The sequence below is a fragment of the Astyanax mexicanus genome, chromosome 16, assembly GCF_023375975.1.
Source record: "Astyanax mexicanus isolate ESR-SI-001 chromosome 16, AstMex3_surface, whole genome shotgun sequence".
NCBI classification, from domain to species: Eukaryota; Metazoa; Chordata; class Actinopteri; order Characiformes; family Acestrorhamphidae; genus Astyanax; species Astyanax mexicanus.
In genome coordinates this window covers 29,406,796-29,425,013 of record NC_064423.1, presented here as the reverse complement: position 1 = coordinate 29,425,013, position 18,218 = coordinate 29,406,796, and the positions used below count along the sequence as shown (strand labels likewise).

At 36.8% G+C, this 18,218-nt stretch overlaps 1 protein-coding gene across 6 annotated transcripts in view; it reads left to right on the top strand.

Annotated features, from left to right (window-relative positions):
- The first annotated feature begins 9,629 nt into the window (after window positions 1-9,629).
- Window positions 9,630-18,218, top strand: part of LOC103041349 (A-kinase anchor protein 13) — a 91,907-nt gene continuing 83,318 nt past the window's right edge. For 4 of the 6 annotated variants that reach the window (XM_049465335.1, XM_049465334.1, XM_049465333.1 and 1 more), the window contains exon 1: window positions 14,004-14,148. The gene's annotated coding sequence lies outside the window, so the exon portion shown is untranslated. Of the gene's footprint in view, window positions 9,843-14,003; window positions 14,149-18,218 lie in introns of those variants that run through there. The other 2 variants (XM_049465332.1, XM_022669881.2) reach the window with 2 other exon arrangements.

The window sequence follows — 18,218 nt, the reverse complement described above, 5'->3', positions numbered from 1 at the left end:
CAATCTTGTATAACTTCATAGTTAGTACTGAAGTGTTAATATATACTAGATATTGTTATAGAATGTTCATATATACTAGATATTGTTATAGACAGTATGTAAACGGCATCAGTGTGATTCTGGAAAGCCAAATATGTTCAAATTAAAAACAGATTCATCTGGTATGTTTTCCTGGGAGATTTTCTAGTCAGGACAGCTTTGATGGTTCCCTGAACACCTGTGACACTGCTTATGGGGCTGGTACAAGAACTACTGCGAATATGGAGCTATGTTTGAACAATGGAGATATTAGAATGGCAAACGTAGTCTTCATTAAATTGTTCATTCACACATTGTTAATCCAAAGAAAAACACAGAATAAAACTAAAGTGAGCAAGATAAAAGAGAGTATGACAAAGTTTTTGTTTTATTACCTGATTCATATGTTCTGAAAGGATACCACACCACAATGCACATTTTAAAAGTACTCTTCTGGAGAGATATGTAACTCTGCAAAACACACAGACTGTATTCAAGTCACATCAGATCAGGGAACAGCCAAATTCTTTTGCGTTTTTAAGGTACAAAAACTGCATTGACTGGTAGTCAGGGCAACCTCATAAAATAATCCAGAAGCGTATTTATGTCCTACATGGAATCTTTGCTTATAATGTTTTTAGTTTCATGCTACAATCCCTCATGTCTTGTCCAATGTGTGGCCCTAGAATTAGCATAAAGCTTAATGGAATAGTTTCTAAAAAAAAAACTTCCTTTCCAGTTTAGAAAGTATAGAACTTCATATGGTGCCCAGCCTCACTGTAATGGTTCTCTTAGCACCAATAACAGGCAGGTCTGTGTGGGCCTAAATACACTGCAGTCCACACTACCGTCCACACCCAGCCCTCGTTGGTTTGGCCTGCTGCGGGACATCATCATGGTGGGTACATGTCTTGCACAGAGGTAAAGCTGCCTAATCCAGAGCCCAGATAATTCTACCGCAAAGAGGATTAGCTCCACCCTGGCGGAGCCATTGGCTAAATTTAGACCACACATTCCCTCTGGCTCCTCTTCTCTTCGGTTTACTCCACCCCTCCACTTTCTCCTCCCAGTTCAGCTCATCCAATAACCATTCACTCGTCAATAGACTTTGTCAATCTATGATACCAATTGTTATTGGTGTTGATGTTCCCAATAACAATTTGGGATGTGGTTTGGAAGGAGAGACCTGTATGAATGAACCCAGCAGTTATTATGGTTAACAAACTGTATTTATTTAAGTATATTTAAGTATAAGTCTGCACAGACCATTATTTGCAAATTTTAATCAATACACAGATATCAAAATGAGAAGCTTATAGTGGATTTTGGCCAATTTCTGAAAAAAAAAAATAGCATTAAAACATTTGAAAATAAAAAAAAAGTCAGTGTGGGTTTTGTGTGGAGTTTTTTACTGTTGAGAACCCTAAAGCCTCTCATTCATGGTAGAAACCACAATGGGTCTTAATCTCTGTAATGCGTGTACAGTACGGCTGGGTTGGATCATTTAAAATTAGTGCTTACTAACTGTTGTTCAGCGCTGGATTTCTCCCTGAGTTAATGACAGACCGAAGTCCATCTATTCAGTCTATACAAGGCCCAATGTCTTTAGGGACTCATGTCTGTCGATAGCTTTTGGCTAACTCTGACTTCTCTTTGGCTCTGGATTGTGTTATGAAATCCAATAAAGTGCCTGATCCAACAGAATACCAGATATCTTACACCAACTGCTGCTGTAAAGTATTCATATTAATGCTGCACAATATTGGAAAAACTCACTTTGCAATATTTCTGTGGTATATATTGCAAACAAAGGAATTTTCACCAGATTTCTCCAGTCATATTGACCAATTCTGCACTCAGTGTTTTCAATTTTGGTGTAAAATTCATTAATATTACAAGATAGATCAGCACAGCAGTAACAATATCACACATTATAGCATGTACCTCTAGTGTATTATTGTGATTATACTACAGCTCCATTATCACTGTTTATTAAAAGATTTTGAGTTAAAGAGGACGAGAAAATATTATCTGTTTGATTATAAACTCTCTGTGAGTTAAAATAGTTTCATTGCTGTTCTGTTTGTAGCTGCGCTGTTTGCTTTGTAAGCGGTGCATCGTTGATAAGTTACTTGTACATGGTGGAGTAATACATGAAGAGCTTCGATTACAGTGCATTACCGGCTGATAACGGCACTCATAGAACGCCTTTCAGCCAATCACATTGGTAGATACATTAGGGTAATAGTTGTAAAATTCTCTTTGTATCAAGCAACAAAAAGTAAAAAAATACATTGCACAAGACAATGCATGTCTTGCATTTAGTTTAAGATTCCACTTTAATTCCACAGGGTTAATCTCACAGAGGAACAAAGTACTACTTCCAGACTAATGTATAACTTTATGCTTTTCCTTCTTGATTCCATCTCTGGTCACAGGAAACCAAGACATGATCAAATGTAAATGAATTAAAGTAATTTAAAGGTAGAAGATGTGATTGAGGTTGGGTTCACAGTTAGCAGGATGTTGTGAAGGTTCAGTCAGGTTCAGTCTGCTACATTTCCTCCTAATGAGCAGGGAAGGGTCTGTGGTAGTAATCTGCTGGGATTTGCTGAATGGAGATAGGATGGGAGGTAAGAAGAGGGCAGGACCTTGGTGACTGCCAAAGCCTTTGTGGTGGATTGGTACAGTCCTGATAATCACCTGCCACACTGCTTTTGGGACGCTTGGAGATGGCTGGTGACCAACGAACACAAGCTCTCAGTAAAAACCTGGTGCTGGATTCACAAACATGTTTCACAGAAAGAAATTCTGTTTAGATTAGGAAATTATTTTTCTTTTTACTTTATTCCCAAAAAAGAATGTTTAAGATAAAACAATATTCTTTAGTAAATGTATTTTCTTAGCTAGTTATTAAATATATAATAATAATATAAATTACAGTTTTGAAGGTAAACTTCTGATGTTATTCATTTAAATAGTTGAATTACTAAAATTTACATCTAATTTTACAAGATTTTAACTGAAGTTCTGTTGGCACTGAAGTTCTTAAAGCACTGTTAGAACCTATATACAGCTGGTCACTTCATCAGTCTTGAGTATGAGGATTAAATCTGGATCAGGCCAAACATATACACATAAAAAATGCAAATGTAAAATGCACCCAAGACATAAAACAATTAAGGAGTACAAATCCAGTCACTGACACCACTCCAGGACTCGACTAAGGGGAGTCCCATTTGTGTACCAAGTGTAAATGCATGTGGTAAAAATCTCATCAGAATACAATACAGAAAATAATCACAAGAAATGACCAATATTCCCTTCTTGCGCTTGTTTTCTTTTTTTATAGTATTTATATAAAATATTTTATAATGTAATATTTTAATACAACAATATGTTACAAATGGCCTAAATAAGAAAATAACTAATATTTTCTTAACTGAGATAATCTTAAAAAAGATAGTAATCTTTAAAAAGAGTAGTATTAATTGCTGCAGTATGTTTTTTTTATCCAGCAAGTTTGATACATGGCGCCATCTGCTGACACTTGGACACATATGTCAGTTTTGTACCATGAATTCCTTTTCTTGCCTTTTCCATCACTTTTGGACTTTTGGAGGAAAGCATGTCACTTGTTACCTTGATTTCGGGTGAACAATTACTAAACAGAAAAATATTTCGTTAAATGACTTAGCTATGCACATCAATGAGGTTATATTTAAAAAAAAACATTAGAAAGTAAAATTATCCCATAATTTTTTTTCTCTAATAAAAGAAAAAGCATTGTAAGTAAAATGTTATTTTGCTTAAATAAAAAATAGTGGTCTTAATTAGTCTTACTTAGAATTTTCACCTTATTTTAATTCATTTATTTGTCAAAATAAGCACAAAAAAACTACAGCTCAAGTTATTCTGATTCATTCTTGCGTCAATATTTAAGTAAAAACTTGGGTTTTTGCATGATTTAAGTTTTATTTCAATCATTTTTCAATTTTGCCATTGGTTATTTTAAAAAGTCTTACTAAGAAAAATTAGCTTACGCCATTGGCATTTTTTTACAATTATTTTTTGCTTTATATAAGCATATATGTCTCAATTTACATATATTTTGTCTAGTTTTTGCTGATGAATTTTTGCAGTGTTTCTAAAGTATTATGGGGTATATGAATGAGGTATTAAAGTTCAATTGATACGCCATTAAACCCATTAACCATATTCTTTCAGCCTGCCTAAAGAAAATGAATGTAAATGATTGATTAAGTAAGTCTAGACAGCAAATGATGTAAGTTCACATCATGCCTGTGGGTATAAATTACTCATGAGGTCAGGCCAGCACACCCCGGCCTTTCTTTCCCAGCCTTGCTTTGAGTAACTGGGGCTTTTTTGATGAGTAAACTCTGAAGGCCCTTCCCCCGCAGCCAATGCTTCCTCCTCCAGCGAGTCCTTCAACTTACAAAACAGCTTTTGTAGCTGGACAAAGCCTGCAATGTACTTCTTTGTGGCACGCTTGTTTCCCGTCTCCGAGCTGTTGGCGTCTGGCGGGAGTGATCTTCTGCAGAGCGGACATTACCATTCCCCGCACGTTCTCCCTCCCCTGGCTATCACAAATGTGCTCAAGTGCAGCTCAGCATGGCTGATAGAAGAGACTCCTTTCTCCTGCTGCTTCCACCACAACTCAGCGTCTGAGGAGAGAGATGAGGGTGGGAAAAGAAAGGCCTGGTCACTGCAACAACACCAACAACTTACAAAAACACACACAACTTTCATAGTCAGCAATGAAACTTATTCTACTGATTTTCGCTAATCTACTCTAGAAACAGCGCAGGCTTCAGATCGAGGAGTGATTGATTATCCTTAGGTCAACCTAATGTTAGTCCAGTCCACTCTCTTAAAAATAAAGTTTTTTCAGGACTCTGAATGGCTTAGCATACCAAGACACTCACACTATATTATCCCAAGGATCACAAGTTGGAATCCTGGGACATCAGCTGCCGGAGTCTGAGAGAGAACAATCTTGCGCTCTCTCTTGCATTCACTTCCTCTGTGATGCTGACTGGCACAGGCCTCTGTTGGCTGAAATATCAGAGCTGGGGATCTGGCACTTTTTTCCAGCTGCCTTTTGGCTGCCTTCTTCCAACTGCTGCACTGGAGGTAATTAAAATAAAGGAACTAGCTGACTTCATCCTCCTTCTGTTGGTTAACTGGCTTGAGTAAATTAGGTGGGAAACTAGAGTCAAAGGTAAAAAAATAGTTCTATTAACAATGGCCTTTACATTTTTGTATTCAATGTAAACACTAACTCAGTGCCCATGAGAAGATTAAATGAAGGTTTTAATCAACATTAAAAGATGTAATGCAACCATTATCTTTGCATTACATATCTCCATAATCATAAGGTTTATTCAGTACCCACTCACTTCAAGCACTTGGATATGTTTTGATATGAAAAGCATTTTTGTTTTTTCAGGTGATAATTTGGATTTAATTAAAACATTAGGAGACTTAACATAATTAAAATATTTTAAACCAATTTAAGCATTCTTTATAGAGTCATTACATTATTTTGTTGTTCTTTACACTTTAAAAGGCCCTTTGGCCTAACATTTTGGAAGAACTATCTATTTGAATGTTCTAATTAATCAAAAGCAGTTCTTCTTTGAAATTTGTATTTATTTTAAATATTTTTAGACTGATAAATGAAGTTAAATAAGATAAATTAAGTCGATGTTTTGCTTTCTTATGGCTGGAAAACAAACCTGACCAGATATTTTAGTGGTTGAACTTTGTACCATGCCACATTCAGCTCTAAAATAACTTGTAAATTAGCTGATTAGATCAGAGTTTTTTTTTTTATAAAATCAAAAAATGGTTCTTCTGAGGCATCGCTCAAAGAACCATTGGAAGCATTTAGATTTTTTAAAACCCAGGACAAAAAAAGAGATGGAAAACGCCAGGCCATCCTCTAATAGACTAAGGCAGTCACAGCCTTGATTTCCAGCCCAGACTTATTGAACTATTGAGCTGGAAAGGCGGAAAATATGTTTCAAATCTCAAGTCAATCATTTTTTTTCTAGCTACTCAAATAGCTCCTTACCAGTGAAGTGTAGCAAAGCAAGATTTACTGTTGTCACTCAAAGCTCTTTCCAGGATTCCTCATGAATAGCTCCGATCAGCTTCGCTGCAAAATCACTGAAGTTATAAACCCATATCTAGATGTCCTTGTGGAACCCAATATCCTTACACTATAGAAAATTCTGCAAGCAGAACGCCGGTTTATACTTGTTTATTCCTCACACAGCCTTTAAAGCCTGATGATGCTGCAGGTATCAGCAGTGTTCCCTGCATCACCAACAGGGGGCTGCAAACACCAGGGGACGGAGGATGCTAGAGATAAACCCAGGGGCAAATCTAAAAACACCTGGGGAACACAAACAAAGAACACTGTTTCAATGATTAGACGACTAGCTTAGAGTTTTATTTGTGTATTAAATATGAAAAAGTCTCTACTAACATTAAATGTAAAACTCACATACCATTAAATCATTGTGTGTTACTATATTTTAGCAAGAATCTGAAGAATATTTTTTAAAAATCAGTCAGTTACACTCCATCCAAATAAAATGGTATTTATTACAGATGCATGTATAGTTTATTAGATATCAGTTAATTGTCCACAATTCAGTTTAGAGTGTAAACCACATAAAGTTATTACACTGCAACATTTTAGAGTAACTAGATCAGTTCAACTGTACTATAAGATATACAACACATTATAAAATGAATATATTAAAACCAATTAGAATCTAAATATTTCCATTATATAAACACACTGTCACTGTATTATTATTAGAAATATAAAGATTCAAATGTTATTGGCATGGTATAGTTATTAAAGTACTTGGATCAGATCAAGGGTAAACATTGATTTGGGACATCCCTATTCTTTAGAATAAAATTAGATTTTGTGCAAAAAAGAATTCTTGCCACCTAATGAAAGATTTTGTATCATTGATTTATAAGTAGTAAGACTCACCTCCTGTGAGTCTTAGTTTTTCCCATGGTTTCTTTCTTCAGTTTGAGAGAGTTTTGCCTTGCCGCTGTTGCTTCGATAAGCTCACTGGGTTTTAGGATTTTATCGCTCTACAGTTCTCTTAATTAATCATGGGTGTGTTTTGGACAAAACGTGAAATAAACCAATCAGTGTGTCAGTTGTCATTTCATCAGCCTCTCCTCTGACTTTGGCACATTAGTATCTTAACTGCGCAACACTTTTGCACATCTCAGCAGAGGATACTGATCTGCATGTTCACGATGTGAAGGTACGCCAAATCTTTTTTAAGGAAACAGCAATGTTATGTTGTTGTTTTTTTCTTATTGTTGTTGATGTTAAAGCTGATTTGTGTGCTGCAGTGCAGTTATTTGTGCTTATAAGTAGCACACACTCGCCAACCCACACTCCTGCATGGCTAAGATAGGATTGGGTAGCTGACTGTTGACTGTAGTCAGGGTTTTATTCAGTCAGTAGCGCATCTGTAAGAAACACATCAAACACATCAAGCACATTAAAACACATCAAAAATTTACCTGAACACACCTCATTACCGGACCACCACACCCATCCACGTAAATATATTCTTAAACTCTGATGCCATTTTAAAGGCAAGGGTGCAAGATGTGAAAATAGACTGTTAATGGGGTGTAAGATAGCAACAAACATTTTTATGGATATATAAGACAGCAGACAGCGCGCTCTCTTCCCCAACCCCTCCGCTCCGCCCCTCGCCAATCACACGCAGCGACACAAACGAATCCGTGGTGGCAGGCGCGAGAAGCGCGTTTTGTACCTGGAAAAACAGCCACTATTTTGAGTTAGTATCAGCTAAAGGTTCCAATATCAGGGTTCGCCGTACACTCTGTGCTGACAACAAAGTGCCTAGAAGAAATAGACTTTATGACAAGAGGATTGAGAAGCTTCTGTTAATTAGGTACAACCATTTGTTTTACTGTCAGCCTAGACCAGGGGTGTCAAACTAATTTTGGCCGAGGGCCACATTGGCATATTGGCTGTCCTCTGAGGGCCGGATGTAACTTATAAATGTAATAAAATGTAACCAAATGTAATATAAAATGAATGTAATTACTCCTTAATGTTAAATAACTCTCAATATATTATTTATTCAATCAAATATTACAGTTGCATGGAAAAAATGTTTGCTTGTTGCTCTATTAAAATAAATCCTTTTAATTTGTCATGTTATGAAATCCAAAAACTCCATCAATCAAGAACCAAACTATTCAAGTGAATAGAAATGACATCAAGTTATATTAACTTTGATCAAAACGTTTGATACTGAAATAAGGCTTAATAAATATAAAATCAAAAATTGTGAGCTGTGAAGAACATTAGCAGTTCCTCATCCAACCACTAGTCGGAGCTGCAGCAGCAGCAGCAGCAGCACAAGCCCGCAGTCTAACTAACTAAGTCAGAGCTACAGGCCAGCCACGGGCTACAGAGCTCAGCTGAGCCAGTCTGGAGCGTTTTTAAAATGTTTAAGTTCTTCTGTGTATGAAATAAAGATTTTTAACCCCACTAACCGGATAATACAGCTCTCTACAGTTCATCTTTCAGCCCAAGCAGCTAACAGCAGCAGTTTAGAGCAGCGTCACGGAATCACTGCTCGAATTACATTAAAAACAGGTCAGTTAGCGCGCTGCTAACCTCATATTTTTTTTATAACTACGGAGTTTATTGGAGGTTATTGAAAGGGTTATTGGGGCAGAAATCAGTAAAGGCTGGTTAGATAAGTGATTCACGTCCTCGTCCTTTGCTGAGGTGAAACTGCGACTAGCGCTGTCACAGTGATGTTTATTAATGTCATTAAAACTGATTTTGTCAGGTATTGTCTTATAAATATTTACACATAACTTATATCTCTCCTAAAAAGCGTTTATTTTGGTCAGTAACACTCTTCGTAACACAAAAGGCATACCGGTCTTTCGCCTTGAAGCACAGCCGTCCGTCTGCATCAACTTTTCTTTTTCTGGACATTATGGGATAAACATTTGTATGTCTCAATTCCACCCGCGAAGTTACACCTTCCCTCCGGCAGGGTTTCCACATCAATGACTACACTGCCGTGTAGTGGCAGTAAGCCGTAACTTTGCGGGTAATACAATCGACAAGCATTGTGGGAAATGTAGTTTTTGGTCAAAGAACGCTCCTGACCTATTTATTATAGACACTAAGATCTTACAAGGTCTCGCGGGCCACATAAAAGGACGTGGCGGGCCACATCTGGCCCGCGGGCCTTGTGTTTGACACATGTGGCCTAGACCATATACACGGTTTTGTTTTGTAAAACCTTGTAAAGTAACTTAGTTACTTTTAAAATCAAGTAATCCATAAAGTAACTAAATTATTTTTAAAGGAGTTCCAGTTCACCCTCTGATATATAGGAACTACATAAGCATAGTCTATTTTTTAACAGTTGATGATTAAAAGGGGTTAAGCTGCGGTTTTTTAAACGGCTCCGGCTCGTGTTTTGAGTCAGTCAGTCTGAGAGACTTTCCCGCCGCCATGTTTCATCCGCCTCCTCGCGGCGTTACCAATAGCAACCAGAGCCGGGCTTCCTCCACAAGTTTCACCCGGAGCTGAGCTCGGGTTCTGTGTTTTACTCTCACATAAACACGCGCTGCTTTCTTTAGGACCAACTTATTTGAGGAACGAGGCAGAGAAAGTTCCTCTGAATCCAGTTTAAAGTCGCCTTTATGTCTGAAAGGGAAACTGTAGCCGCAACAGCGCCGCTTCTCCTCCGCACACGGTGAGTGACTGCTAGTTTTCTGACACAGTGCTGCCAAACAAACAAACGTTTCATTATTTACACTACTACATCTATAATATAATGTTACATGGCATACAGTGGTATAAAAAGGTTTGGGCACCTTTTTATAAATCATTGCTTGTTTGGATAACAATTTATTTTTTTTTTAATACCACTGGGTATGTCTAATACAATATACGTGGGTCATAAATCAAAATATGTAACGTTATATGTTCAATAATATATAAACTAATAATATTTGGCTGTTTATATTCTTACTATGTTCATATATTGTTGTTGTAAACGTAACTTAACTATGATGAAACTGTGGTACTTCCTTGCTCTAAAACACCTTAATTAATTGTCAGGTTGTTTCCAAAAGTCACAATCTAAATTTAAGTGTGCTATATCCACAGGGACACCCAAGCTTTCAAAAAATATATTTGAACTCACAAAAATATAATTAATGCCATAAAAGGGTTAAAGTCTGAGTGTGGAGGGTTTTAGTTTAGGATTTTAGGGCTTTGAAGAGTAAAAGTAGCACAGCTTTCTGCCTAACACGCTGGAGACAGTCCTGTACAGCCATGTGACATTGTAGTTTGCTGTTGTAAATCTGGTCAAATTTGACCTTTGTGCTCTTATGATGTTAAAATGTTCACTTAGGAATTAATGAGTTAAAGTGGAGGACAGAGAGCTGTTATTCTGTTATTCTTTATAAGTCCCTTGTATTGGACATTTGTTCTTATGATATTTGTGGTTATGATATTTTACTCATGTTCATGCAAATCTGTGTTAAAAATAAATGATTTAATAACCTTAAAAACAGAAATATTGAAACACTAGTTTAGTAGAAATATTTACAGGTAAAAGAACCTCCTGCTGTTTTCTTTGCTTAAAATATTTCCAAAAACCTGCCCTACGTTCAGAATAGTTAACTCATTAACTCGTATTTATTAACTACTATTTACTATGTAGCATTTGCCATATAGTGAACCGGCTAAAAAGTGACCAAACAACAAACTATATTTCTTTGTGCCACTCTGCGGACGTCCAACACAACACAACACTGATCATATACATGGATACACTGGAAAATCTAGTGTACAATGTACTGTCGAAATTTTGAACAGCACTACAAAATGTCTGACACACTATATAGTGCACTATATACTTCTGTAATGGGGAGCAATTCGGAACGCATCCTTAACTGTGATCACAATAATTTCTTCATTAACTCCTTCACTATTCACTATGGAGCATTTGCCATATAGTGAACTGACTAGGGAACACCCAAACAACAAAGCATATTTGTTTGTGCCACTCTGAGGACATGTAACACAACACCACCGCATTGCATTATGGTATACATTGGCAATTTTAGCATACATCAACAAACAATACTACAAATTGTCACACCGTATAGTGTTCTATTTTTTAAATAGGAAGCAATTTCAAAAGCAGCTCTGGTCTTTTGAGTAACTGGAAGACAGAAGGTTTTTGCTCAGGCTTCTAGAAAGCTGATAGGTCTTCCTCTAACCTTTCACCTGTCTGCTCTACAGTCCGACCCTTGTCAGCTTTATCAGCTGACAGCTCAGAGTTTGACTCTCCAGCTACAATTCTCCACTCAACCAGCTTCTCCCTGAAGTATTGAAACAGGGTTAAAATGGAAGGCAGTGGTGGTCCACATTTTTTTTTAAACAAGAAAGTCGGAACTGCCCCATTTTGTCCTAATTTAGTTAGATTTGCGTAAAAGAAACTAAATCTAAATACTAAAGCTATGAGTAGTAGTGGTGTTACACCTACAAGAATGAAGGAACAATATTTAAAAATTAACGCTTTTAATAACTGATGTCGCTCACTCCCACAACAGAGTGGACAAAAATTTATTGTCTTACAAGGATATATCTAAACCTATATTTAACACTGCTTTATATACAATGTCATGTGTATACCAGGAATATGTCATAGGACTTTTAGTGGGTGGTAATGATTGTAAACAGCTAGGTTAGTGACTCTGGCAGAAATCACATCTACTTTCCATACAGGCCTTTACACATATCTCACAGCATGTCAGTGCACAGTTCTTTATCTTCCATGGGACATAGCACATGACTAGTTTCTGTCCCATGACAGGATATTTAAAAACTATATATATTCCAATATCTGAAATTATATTGCAATATCTGACGATTCAAAATGATCAAAATATATTGCTCTCTTTAAAAAATGTAACTGCTATATTATACTATAATATTTTATTTAAATCAAATATTTAAATGTTAGAATATTACAGTTTTATCGCATTAATTTCTGGAATAATATATCATCCAGAAACAAAAAGGTATTGTGCCGGGGTAAGATATAAGCCCTTAAAACTAACAAAAGAACCTTCATATTTATATGAAAATGCAAACAGAGTTTGAAATTCCTAACCACATTCATGCGACAATGCTGTTTTTTAAGAACGAAATACTGTTGCATTACATTAGACTGATAATAACTTTTAGCAATGCTCTAAAAATGTGTTTTCTATTGACTCAGACATTGCTCATTGAGAAAAGATGCTTTATTAGTAAGAGTTTAATGGTCACGACCGTAATGTCTAAACCAGGTTGTATTTAATTGAACAGTAATAACATGTGTTGCAATTAGGGCTGGGGCGACGCGTCGACATAATCGACGTCATCGATTACGAAAATACATCGATTTGCATAACGTGCGTCGGCGCGTCGTAAATATGTTAATTAACACGGTAACATAGAAGCATAGAACTATTATTTAATTAAAATGATTTTTAAGAACAGCTAAACACAGTTCTGCAAGTCAAACGCGGAGGAGTTCACGTGCGAGAGAGAGAGAGAGAGAGAGAGAGAGACACACAGAGAGAGAGAGAGACTCTCTGCTGAATCTGACTCCCGCTTCGCGGACAGAATCGGCACAACACCCCCGCTGTAGAACTGCGGTAGTGAAAACAGCTACAAAAAAACGCCAGCGGGCATCTAAAGTTTGGGAGCATTTCACGCAAAAGGGCAACAATGTGGTCCTCTGCCATACGTGCAAAAGGAGCACTTGAAGCGCAAACATCCAGGAGCACTATGTCAACAGGGTCACACAGTAAGTTACCGTTTACATCAGGGTCTCCGCGGGTGTCCTTAAAAAGACTTAAGGCTGTCTACCAAAGGTTTTAAACCTGCCACAGGCAGAAATTATACATTTTTGGTTTATATTTGTGCATGGCATTTCACAGTTTCCAGAAACAGTAGCATTATTCATAAGTTCAGGTGTTTAGCTAAGCTAGCTGCCTTAAGTTATTTTAGCGCTGCGGTGTTACACCGTTTTCTGTCACCGTCGGAATTTTGTGACCAGTGCTCACGGTTATGAGCGTTCATTGGCAAAACGGAAGCTTTCTATACCTACACCTTACCCTCAGCCCTAAACTGAACCGTTTTGGCCAGTCGGGGTAAACATTAGAAACGAACACGTTTCGAATCGGCCAGTGCACCGGTCTGCTGAGAACTACTTGCCCGTGGTCACAAAATCTAGCGGTCACAGAAAACAGTGCAACACACGGTTGTGGTGTATGGGAGCTTATCCATTTTTAGCGTTATAGATCTAAACGTGTTGTACATGTAAGTGATTATAAGTGTGGGGTTTGGTTTAGTAGGCTTGTGTTGCTGTTGTTGTTATTATATATAAATATAGTATTTTATCGTTTGCTTTAAAACGTAAAATAATAATTATTTAAATATGTTTCTCAATAAATAGATTAGTCGACTAATCGAAAAAAATAATCGTTAGAATAATCGTTTAAAAAATAATCGTTAGGGACAGCCCTAGTTGCAATTAGGGTGCGATGTTCAGAGATCTAGCTATCGTAAAAGCCGTAAAGCATTAAACCATAAAGGAAAGAGGTCAGGAGTGTTCAGAGAGGAATGTCAAACATGCACGACTTTCACAAGCATGCAAATAAAGCAGCTGGGGGTGAGTTTAGAGGGGAGTGGACAGCAGAACATTAACCTGGCCTGCCTAAGGCAGGAGCTGGAGTGACTGAAGCTAAAGAACACTGGCCAGCACAGACACCTGAACCAGGGCCCGCCCCTCCTCAGCGTGACGTCACTGCCCTTATCTCCTGCCTCTCGGCCAGCACAAAGCCGTATTTAGCTTCCAGTAATAACAGTGGGATGACCTAACGTGCCATGCTCTGGGAATACACAAAGGCGCTTGAAGGCTTTAAGGGACTTTCTTTTATCAAATGTTGAGAGGTTGGATCCATGAGGTTCAACAGGAGTTCTTTACAAGAGTTAAGGTAAGCTTTATTTTGAGGAACTGTTTAAAACCGGTATGAAATAAAGGACAAAAATTAGAAGAAGTTTATGATGTGAGTGGAAGGAACTTAGGGGACTTGTAGGAGTGTGGAGTCTATGGAATGTTAAATACAATAGGGAACATAGTTTATTAATATGCTTATGGATGGCAATGCAGTCCATAAATGTGATTGCCGAATTTGCACTCTATTACAATTATAATATTCTTTTAAATAATATATAATGTATATGCATGTACACTTTGATTGTTAGCCTTTTTGCTTTATTATTTACCTTTCTTTACAGATTTATTTAAGTAAATATTGTACAATTGCTGGAAAAAAAATTGAAAAGATGGAAGCACATCTGTATAATATATAATAAGTTAGCAAAGTCAATCTAAGAAATCATTTCCCCATCTAAAACAAAGCACGATCAGTAGGGAGTCTCTTATTACATAATATATAAGCTGACCGGCATGCACCTCAAAGCCACTCACGTTAGCATTAGCCTGTTGCTTAGAGATTGGCATCCTCTCCTCTGTAGAATAGAATTGTGTGTGTTTTTAGTGGAAGCTCTAACTGGAGGTCAGAGAGTTTCTCAGCAGGAGGCAAAGAGCACACAGGGCATAGGGCCTACAGAGTCAACCACAGGCCGTCCCTCAGCACTTCGCCTAATTTGCTGTCTGAACCCCAGAGCTATTGGGTTACACCAAGAGTGACTTTCAAAATAACAAGCCGTGAGACACCCTGCTAACATTTAAGGCTGCTCTTTAGACAGTTTAGCCCCTCACTGTTGCCAAGCATTGGTTCTTTTTACTGGAATTTCATTTCTTTTACTATGCAAATTAAACGACACTGTTAATATGCCTTTTCTTACTTTTTTTTATAAGAGAACACAATAAAACATGTAGAAAAGGAAAAAAAATCTATTCTGTAACTGAAGGCTTCTCACAATAATTATATTATTAACTTATCTTACAGTATATGTATATGACCTCAGTCCTCTCGCTTTCTTTGATATTGACCATTAGGGGTAGGAATTACAGGGCACAATACAACAATTCAGTATTACATTACATTACATTACATTACATTACATTTCATTTGGCAGACGCTTTTGTCCAAAGCGACTTACAATAATGAAGTACAAAAGTAATAGGAATTTAGATAACGTTGCCCATAACAACAATGATACTTAATTTATTGTGAGAATATTCTCTGTGATATTTTACCGCATCTGTGTTACTGAAGAGGATAAAATACCTAATTCAGCAAATAGCAAAAATTATGGATTTATTTGTGTCAGTCACAGAATTTGACATCAATATTTTTCACTGCAGGTTTACCATTTTCATTAGATTATCACCACCACATGGAGTAATGAAGCAGCAACATTAGTAAATCTAATAGAGGCTTGAGTTGTAGGAAGTTTAGAGTGCATATGCTTCAATAAAATCTCAATATTTGACACCACATATCAGTAATTTATGACAAATGCAAACAATACAATATATTGCTATTACAGTATTTTTACCACCTCTAGTCCTGAGCATAGGCCAGAAACAGTAATACTGATTCTGATTTATCATACAATAAATATACATTATCTCTTATAATAATTTTAGCTCACTTCAATATTGGCCAATATGCTTTTCTTGACAAGAAACTTGTCAGTATGATGACTGTTTTTTAGGGTTTTACATTTTTTTGTATTAAATTACCAATGTCTGAATATTTTAAAAGAATTGTAAGATAATTGCTCTTACAAATGGCATATTTGAATTATAATGCCATTATACTGTCATTATAACAATGACATTAAAATGCAATCATATAATCATTTACAATAAAACACAACATATCGTCCAAACTACCTGAGCCAGTTTTTTACCCCCAGTTTGATCCATTGTAATGCTATGTTAAGGCTGATAATGGACAGATATCAACACATCATTAGACAAATAGATTTTTTGGAAGACCATTTTAAAATGTTATCTGTGTACTTTTGTCACCATTGCTTTTTTTTTTTTTTTTACTTGCTTGTAATGCTTTGCCAATTTAAACACCCTGTTAATCTGCCCTTCCTTACTATTTATTAGAGGGTACATTACTCAAAAGTTGGCTTGTTTAAGGGCATTTAAACTTTCAGTCTGCTGCTGTCAAGATAACAAACAGGTTGCAGATTGCAATGATTGAAGGCCATGAATTATATATTTTAGGACTGTTTGTTGGGTGCTTTTAATTTCTAAATGCTACATTTTGCAAACACCGAATTAAAAAACTATTATCTAAGTGTAATTATTAATAGTTACATTGACATGTCAAAAATCATGGGACAGCGGTATGTAACATGATTATGAACTATTACTCCCCAGAGGATAGCTTGGGAACCTCCACACCTGTATAGGTTGTGAGATGTTGTCTTGTGAGTGAGATTGAACACTGGCTGGCATGCTCATGCCAATGCCACAGTAATTATCAAGTCAATTTAGAGTTTGAGTGAGGCCTGATTGTGTGTAGATAGATGGGACAGATAGATGGGACATTATTATATTTATTTACTTGTACAGTATGTTCAGTACAGCAAAACTCATCTCTTCACATTTCCCAGCTTAAAAAGCTAGAGTCAGAGCTCTGCTCAAGGTCAGCCGTGCTACAGCACCCTTGGAATAGGGCTGAGAGTAGAGACTTGAGAATCCGGGTGTCGAACTCACAACATTGTGATCGATAACCCAGTGCTTTAACCACTAATACAAAAAGACTGCAGAGATGTTACTTAATATATATTTTGCCATCACATGCTCATGTCTGCTACAACTGTACCCCCTAGTCCAGCAGTTCTAAATGTTTTTTTTCTATTTTTTTCCTTTTGTGTTTTAAATGAGAACTATATCTACAGTACATAACAAGAGTGCTGATTCAGGAAGTTAAGCACAAAGTTTTTAAAGATGCTGGTTGATTGGTTCATGTAGGCATATTTACTAGTTTTCTGTCTGGTGTACAAACAGTCCAATCTACTGCTGTGTTTTTGAGAGTTGTTGCTTAGTGACTTTGGTTTCCACAGCTACAGCACTAATGCTGATTTATGTCTGCTCACCATAGCCTTCTCTCCAGCTGTCGGCGTTTAAAGTCCCTAATGTCTGTTTGGGGTGCTTCTATGACAGCAGTGCAGCGGCAAAAACAAAGGAACACATACATCAGGCCTAAAATAGCTGATACCTGACCCATTCAGATATGCCTGATTTAGCCCTGATCTGAAACCAAGGGATCAGATTAGGACATGGGTACACAAATCCACAAAGAGTATACATTTATGAAAATACATGTTAAAAATAAGTAAAATCAAAACGTGTATGTCAGTCAAAACTGGTGTATTTGTGTAGACTGTATTAAGGTGGTTTTACACTGCATGATAGCTCCGCCAATTGACTTAATTTGTTTAAATACCCCTGCATCTGGTGACATTAAAAAAGATCATACTATCTTCAATGTAATACAGTACTGCTGAAAGGTAGATTATTTTTATTTATACATAATGTTTTATTCTCTACTTGACTCTCTTGGAACCATGAGCGAGCAGGTACTAAAACGTACACAGTTCTAGATATCAGGTACCAGGTTAAATATCAGAGTAGAGTAAAATCGAAGAAGTGTAGGTAAAACTACCTTTATATGTACAACTAATGACACCTTTGAATACAGACAATTTATAAAAAGGTACTGTTTAGACAGCACAACAATTCAGGTTTCTTGAATTTAGTTTAGATATGAATTCAGTTTAGATTTGGTCAGGAGACCAAATTTATCCATGTTAAATAAAGGGCTAAAACTAAACATCTAAATCCCAAAATTCTAGATTTTTTTGTCCCTGTTTGCCCTGCTCATATTAAAACAGATCTAAGTTGCATGTCTAAATGTGAACTGTGTTCGTTTAGCTTTACGCTGAACTGGCTGTGAAGTTTTCGGCAGCTCCTCTGCTCTTGTGAGGGGGCACTAGCTGCTGCTGAGCTGTGGAGGGGGGTAGTTAAACAAACCCCGCGGTTAAACATCAAGCTCATAGTCCTTTTTCA